We start from the raw sequence: 7,730 nt of genomic DNA on the forward strand, positions 1-7,730 counted from the left end.
TCTCTCTGGAAGCTTGGAAGCTTCTCTCTGGAAGCTTGGAAGCTTCTCTCTGGAAGCTTGGAAGCTTCTCTCTGGAAGCTTGGAAGCTTCTCTCTGGAAGCTTGGAAGCTTCTCTCTGGAAGCTTGGAAGCTTCTCTCTGGAAGCTTGGAAGCTTCTCTCTGAAAGCTTGGAAGCTTCTCTCTGGAAGCTTGGAAGCTTCTCTCTGGAAGCTTGGAAGCTTCTCTCTGGAAGCTTGGAAGCTTCTCTCTGGAAGCTTGGAAGCTTCTCTCTGGAAGCTTGGAAGCTTCTCTCTGGAAGCTTGGAAGCTTCTCTCTGGAAGCTTGGAAGCTTCTCTCTGGAAGCTTGGAAGCTTCTCTCTGGAAGCTTGGAAGCTTCTCTCTGGAAGCTTGGAAGCTTCTCTCTGGAAGCTTGGAAGCTTCTCTCTGGAAGCTTGGAAGCTTCTCTCTGGAAGCTTGGAAGCTTCTCTCTGGAAGCTTGGAAGCTTCTCTCTGGAAGCTTGGAAGCTTCTCTCTGGAAGCTTGGAAGCTTCTCTCTGGAAGCTTGGAAGCTTCTCTCTGGAAGCTTGGAAGCTTCTCTCTGGAAGCTTGGAAGCTTCTCTCTGGAAGCTTGGAAGCTTCTCTCTGGAAGCTTGGAAGCTTCTCTCTGGAAGCTTGGAAGCTTCTCTCTGGAAGCTTGGAAGCTTCTCTCTGGAAGCTTGGAAGCTTCTCTCTGGAAGCTTGGAAGCTTCTCTCTGGAAGCTTGGAAGCTTCTCTCTGGAAGCTTGGAAGCTTCTCTCTGGAAGCTTGGAAGCTTCTCTCTGGAAGCTTGGAAGCTTCTCTCTGGAAGCTTGGAAGCTTCTCTCTGGAAGCTTGGAAGCTTCTCTCTGGAAGCTTGGAAGCTTCTCTCTGGAAGCTTGGAAGCTTCTCTCTGGAAGCTTGGAAGCTTCTCTCTGGAAGCTTGGAAGCTTCTCTCTGGAAGCTTGGAAGCTTCTCTCTGGAAGCTTGGAAGCTTCTCTCTGGAAGCTTGGAAGCTTCTCTCTGGAAGCTTGGAAGCTTCTCTCTGGAAGCTTGGAAGCTTCTCTCTGGAAGCTTGGAAGCTTCTCTCTGGAAGCTTGGAAGCTTCTCTCTGGAAGCTTGGAAGCTTCTCTCTGGAAGCTTGGAAGCTTCTCTCTGGAAGCTTGGAAGCTTCTCTCTGGAAGCTTGGAAGCTTCTCTCTGGAAGCTTGGAAGCTTCTCTCTGGAAGCTTGGAAGCTTCTCTCTGGAAGCTTGGAAGCTTCTCTCTGGCAGCTTGGAAGCTTCTCTCTGGAAGCTTGGAAGCTTCTCTCTGGAAGCTTGGAAGCTTCTCTCTGGAAGCTTGGAAGCTTCTCTCTGGAAGCTTGGAAGCTTCTCTCTGGAAGCTTGGAAGCTTCTCTCTGGAAGCTTGGAAGCTTCTCTCTGGAAGCTTGGAAGCTTCTCTCTGGAAGCTTGGAAGCTTCTCTCTGGAAGCTTGGAAGCTTCTCTCTGGAAGCTTGGAAGCTTCTCTCTGGAAGCTTGGAAGCTTCTCTCTGGAAGCTTGGAAGCTTCTCTCTGGAAGCTTGGAAGCTTCTCTCTGGAAGCTTGGAAGCTTGGAAGCTTCTCTCTGGAAGCTTGGAAGCTTCTCTCTGGAAGCTTGGAAGCTTCTCTCTGGAAGCTTGGAAGCTTCTCTCTGGAAGCTTGGAAGCTTCTCTCTGGAAGCTTGGAAGCTTCTCTCTGGAAGCTTGGAAGCTTCTCTCTGGAAGCTTGGAAGCTTCTCTCTGGAAGCTTGGAAGCTTCTCTCTGGAAGCTTGGAAGCTTCTCTCTGGAAGCTTGGAAGCTTCTCTCTGGAAGCTTGGAAGCTTCTCTCTGTAAGCTTGGAAGCTTCTCTCTGGACGCTTGGAAGCTTCTCTCTGCAAGCTTGGAAGCTTCTCTCTGGAAGCTTGGAAGCTTCTCTCTGGAAGCTTGAAAGCTTCTCTCCGGAAGCTTGAAAAGTTTCTCTCCGGAAGCTTGGAAAGCTTCTCTGTGGAAGCTTGGAAAGCTTCTCTCTGGAAGCTTGGAAAGCTTCTCTCTGGAAGCTTGGAAGCTTCTCTCTGGAAGCTTGGAAGCTTCTCTCTGGAAGCTTGGAAGCTTCTCTCTGGAAGCTTGGAAGCTTCTCTCTGGAAGCTTGGAAGCTTCTCTCTGGAAGCTTGGAAGCTTCTCTCTGGAAGCTTGGAAGCTTCTCTCTGGAAGCTTGGAAGCTTCTCTCTGGAAGCTTGGAAGCTTCTCTCTGGAAGCTTGGAAGCTTCTCTCTGGAAGCTTGGAAGCTTCTCTCTGGAAGCTTGGAAGCTTCTCTCTGGAAGCTTGGAAGCTTCTCTCTGGAAGCTTGGAAGCTTCTCTCTGGAAGCTTGGAAGCTTCTCTCTGGAAGCTTGGAAGCTTCTCTCTGGAAGCTTGGAAGCTTCTCTCTGGAAGCTTGGAAGCTTCTCTCTGGAAGCTTGGAAGCTTCTCTCTGGAAGCTTGGAAGCTTCTCTCTGGAAGCTTGGAAGCTTGGAAGCTTCTCTCTGGAAGCTTGGAAGCTTCTCTCTGGAAGCTTGGAAGCTTCTCTCTGGAAGCTTGGAAGCTTCTCTCTGGAAGCTTGGAAGCTTCTCTCTGGAAGCTTGGAAGCTTCTCTCTGTAAGCTTGGAAGCTTCTCTCTGGACGCTTGGAAGCTTCTCCCTGCAAGCTTGGAAGCTTCTCTCTGGAAGCTTGGAAGCTTCTCTCTGGAAGCTTGAAAGCTTCTCTCCGGAAGCTTGAAAAGTTTCTCTCCGGAAGCTTGGAAAGCTTCTCTGTGGAAGCTTGGAAAGCTTCTCTCTGGAAGCTTGGAAAGCTTCTCTCTGGAAGCTTAGAAAGCTTCTTTCTGGAAGCTTGGAAAGCTTGTCTCAGGCGGCTTGGAAGGTTTCTCTTTGCTTTTTTCTGGAAGCTAGGAAAGCTTCCCTGTGGAAGCTGAAAAAGCTTCTTCCTGGAAGCTTTAAAAGCTGCTTCTAGGAAGCATGAAAATCTTCTTCCTGTAAGCTTGGAAAGTTTCTCTCTGGAAGCTATGGAAAGCTTTTTCCATGAAACTTGGAAAGTTTCTCTCTAGAAGCTTGGAAAGCTTCTCTGTGGAAGCTTGGAATGCTTCTTTCTGAAAGCTTGGGAAGCTTCTTCCTGGAAGCTTGGAAAGCTTCTTTCTGGAAACTTGGAAAGCTTCCCTCTGGAAGCTTTGAAAGCTTCTTTGCGGAAGCATGGAAAGCTTCTTTCTAGAAGATTGGAAAGCTTCTCCCTAGAAGTTTGGGAAACAGTTTCCTGCTTGGAAAGCTTCTTCCCGGGATCTTGGAAAGCTTCTGCCTAGAGGTCAGAAAAGCTTCTTCTTGGAAATTTGGAAAGCTTCTCTCTGGAAACTTGGAAGCTTCTCTCTAGAAGCTTGGAAAGCTTCTCTCTGGAAGCTTGGAAAGCTTCTCTCCGGAAACTTGGAAAGCTTCACTCCGGAAGCTTGGAAAGCTTCTCTCCGGAAGCTTGGAAAGCTTCTCTCTGGAAGCTTGGAAAGCTTCTCTCTGGAAGCGCGGAAAGCCTCTCTCTGGAAGCTTAGAAAGCTTCTCTCTGGAAGCTTGGAAAGCTTCTCTCTGGAAGCTTGGAAAGCTTCTCTCTGGAAGCTTGGAAAGCTTTTCTCTGGAAGCTTGGAAAGCTTTTTTTCTGGAAGCTTTGATAGTTCCTCTCTGGAAGCTAGGAAAACTTTTCTCTGGAAGCTTGGAATGCTTCTATCTGGAAGTTTGGAAAGATTCTCTCTGGAAGCTTGTAAAGCTTTTCTCTGGAGCTTGGAAAGCTTCTCTCTGGAAGCTTGGAAAGCTTCTCTCTGAAAGCTTGGAAAGCTTCTCTCTGGAAGCTTGGAAAGCTTCTCTCTGGAAGCTTGGAAAGCTTGAAGCTTGGGAATCTTCTCTCTGGTAGCTTAGGAATCTTCTCTCTGGAAGCTTGGAATGCTTCTATCTGGAAGTTTGGAAAGATTCCCTCTGGAAGCTTGGAAAGCTTTTCTCTGGAAGCTTGGAAAGCTTCTCTCTGGAAGCTTGGAAATCTTCTCTCTGAAAGCTTGGAAAGCTTCTCTCTGGAAGCTTGGAAATCTTTTCTCTGAAAGCTTGGAAAGCTTCTCCTGGAAGTTAAGAAAGCTCTTTTCTGGAAGTTTACAAAGCTTCTCTCTGGAAGCTTGGCAAGCTTTTCTCTGGAAGTTTCTTAAGCTTCTCTCTGGATGTTAGGAAATCTTCTCTCTGCTGGAGTTAATAATTTTTTGTCGGAAGTAGAAAAACTTTTCTGCTGGAAGCCCAAATTGTTTCTTCCTTGATTTATTCCTTGATTTCCATTTTAAAAAGACAGCGTGACCATCGGAATTCCATCGAACAAATTTGGCGCATTTAAAATCATAAATTATACCTTCTGCAGTTGGTTGTTCATATTATAACCGTCCATCACAGCTACTGCAATAACCGTCGTCATCATCCTCATAATCATCATCACGATGGTGGCGGCCATCATCGCCACAAATCCGCAAACCCGTCGCGTCGTAGGTAGGTGAGGAAATTTTAACGCCTCTGCCAACAAAAACCACCAATTAACAGCTTTTATTCCGCTGTATAAATTATAATAACCCAAAATTGACCACTTGATGCGAGGCCGGAACAACTAGCTAGTAGAAGGTACAAGCATTCGCTAGATATTTGTTGGGCCCATTTAGTTGAGACCCTACCACTAGTTATTGATTTCCTTTGAATCTGAAGGAGAAAAATGTAGGACAAATTCGACAGCGAGCGACGACAACAAAAAAAAACCCTCTGAAGTGCCAACAAAATTGCATCACACAACAACAATTACCATCCATGGTGGTAGGTACCTTGGAGATGCGTTCAGGCATCATCGGAGCCTAGTTTTTGTCCCGTTCAATGGGATCGTTTCCCTTGGAGGGTCTCCTTCAGCATGTACTGACTGACTGCACACCGGAGGGGACCGCACCGGCACCAGTCGAATCTTTCGTAATGGGGCTGCTCTTGAGGCCCAAGCGCGAGCTTGCCCGGCTGTAAACTAGTTAATTATGACGACTGCCCACTCGACATGGATCTGCGAAGACGATATAGGAGGCAGGTACCTCACCTCCTAGGTACTGCACATATTACGGTCGGTGGATGCAACATGTGAAGTGATCAATGGGGGGGGTTCTTGACTGTACCTTGGATGTGCAGTGCATGCTATCCATATCATTGGCAGTGAGCGATAAATCTCCGTATCGAATGCAGTTTGGATGACGGCAACCGGCAACATATGGATGAGTAGAGCAGTGAACGAACATCTTATGTAGCAATCCCTGATGTCATGTCGTCGCAGCAAGGATTTGGTCGAGGTATTGAAATAATTGATTGGCACGGACGGTGAGACACGATGGTGAAACATCTTTCCGTAGGCAGGAGGAGCAAGGGTGTTTCATTTCAACAGATTTTTTAATTGTTTTGAATTGCTGATCATTTTGAAACACATTGAACTAAATTTGAATGATTTGTACCTAGAAGTTATGTAACAAGTGCGAGGCATCTGAAGATACATTTTCGAGACTTCTGAAAAAAAATGGAATGCTTCTTCAAAGTTACTAATGTTCAAATTGTTTAATGGTGATCTCATTTTCGGTGGATTTTTTATGCAGATTTCATCTATGCAACTGTTGTATTCCCTACTTAAACATATGGTAAGCTATTCAGTACTGTAATGGAACCATACCTTACCTTACTGGTCAGACTAAGGCCTGAGTGACCTCTGCTGTACATAGGAGTCATCTCCGTTCTGCTAGCTCCATGGCTGTGTTGTCTTGAGTTCCGCACTCTGCGAACGATCCGCAAATCATACTCTACTTGATCGACCCAACTAGCTCGCTGTGCATCACATATTCTTGTGCCGGTCAGATGACTTTCGAGAAGCATTTTAGTCGGGTTGCTATCCGACACCTGATGACGTGACCCGCCCACCGTAGCCTCCCGCTTTTCGCACTGCGGACGATGGTTGGTTCTCTCAGCAGCTGATGCAGCTCGTGGTTCATTCGCCTTCTCCAAGTCCCGTCTTCCATCTGCTGCATCGTAGATGGTACGCAACACCGTCCGTTCGAAAACTCCAAGGGCGCGTTGGTCCTCTGGACCCAATAGAATCTATGTTTCGTGTCCATAAAGGACTACCGGTCTAATCAGCATTTTGTAGCTAGCTAACCTCGTGTGTCGGTGAACTTTGTTCGATCGTAGAGTTCTGCGGAGTCCAAAGTAAGCTCGATTTCTTGCCACAATGCTGAGATTCTCTGCTGGTGTCGTTTTCGACGGTCACCAGTGAGCCCAAGTACACGAATTCTTCAACTGCCTCGATATCGCCACCGTCGATAGAAATTCGGGGTGGCGAACGCGGTGATTCCTCCTTGGAGCTCTTTGCCATCATGTACTTTGTCTTCGACACATTAATAACTAATCCGATTCGCCTGTCTTCATTCTTCAGTCGGATGAGCGTTTACGCCATTGTCTCAAATTTGTGAGCTATAGTATCAATATCATCAGCGAAACCAAGCAGCTGAACGGACCTCAAAATCGTTTCACTCGTGTTAATCTCCGCTTTCCTTAATACACCTTCTAAGGCGATGTTAAACCATCACCTTGCCGTAACCCTCTGCGAGATTCGAAGGGACTCGAAAGTGTCCCTGATACTCGAACTATGCTTATCACTCGATACATCGTCGATCAATCGTATCATTCGGGAATCCGTGCATAATCTGCCATAGCTGCTCTCGATCGATTGTATCATACGACGATTTGAAATCGATGAACAAGTGATATGTGGGCACGTTGCATTTACGGCATTTCTGCAACACTTGGCGGATGGCGAACATCTGGTCCATTGTAGCGCGTTCACCCATGAATCCAGCCTTGAATTGCCCCATGAAATCTCTTGCAATCGGTGATAGACGGTGGCATAAAATTCGAGATAGTATCCTGTAGGCAGCGCTCAGTAGTGTGATCGCGCGATAGTTCCCGCAGTCCAACTCAACGCCCTTTTTGTAGATGGGTTACACGATACCTTCCATGCATTTCTCCGGTAGTACTTCATCCTCCTAAATTTTGGGAATGTCCCAGTGTATAGTTGCGATGGAAATCTCGGTTGCATTGCATTGTTCGAAGGAAAAAGTGAAAAGTGACACGTGTTTGGGGCAGCTGCACATTGTCCTTCCTCGTGAAGTGATAAAATCGGATGCACACTTGATAGCAAACAGTATTGCAGAAAATTGAAGGAGTTAAGGAGTGGTTGCGGTCATCCGACTACATATAACTGGATGAGATCATTCCGATTTTTTTCTTTTTACATACTAGAAGAAGTTGTGGTAATTTCGCCAATGCGTTTTCATGAGGAGTCTGTAATATCTGCAAAATAAGTTCTGGTGCAGGCCTAATATCGAAGCGATAAAAATGTTAGAAGAAAGTGATTGCAGTTCACAACAATCATTGAACAAATTTAAATTAAATTACCTCAAAGGCTGTCGATAGGGACTACTCTTATTAAAATATATAATTCGAAAACAGCTATCTAAGCTTGAAAGTTTATTCTCCGTATACTCTAAGTTCAATACTTTGGGAAACGCGCGACTATTTCCGTGAGTCGGTCAGTTTTCTCGGTAGGGACACGGGGACGCGCGCGATAACTTTCGTGGGAAAGTCGATTTTCACGGTTGTGTAAACGATCAATGATGAATACGGTAGCT

This window comes from Aedes albopictus, chromosome 1, assembly GCF_035046485.1.
Source record: "Aedes albopictus strain Foshan chromosome 1, AalbF5, whole genome shotgun sequence".
Classification (NCBI taxonomy): domain Eukaryota; kingdom Metazoa; phylum Arthropoda; class Insecta; order Diptera; family Culicidae; genus Aedes; species Aedes albopictus.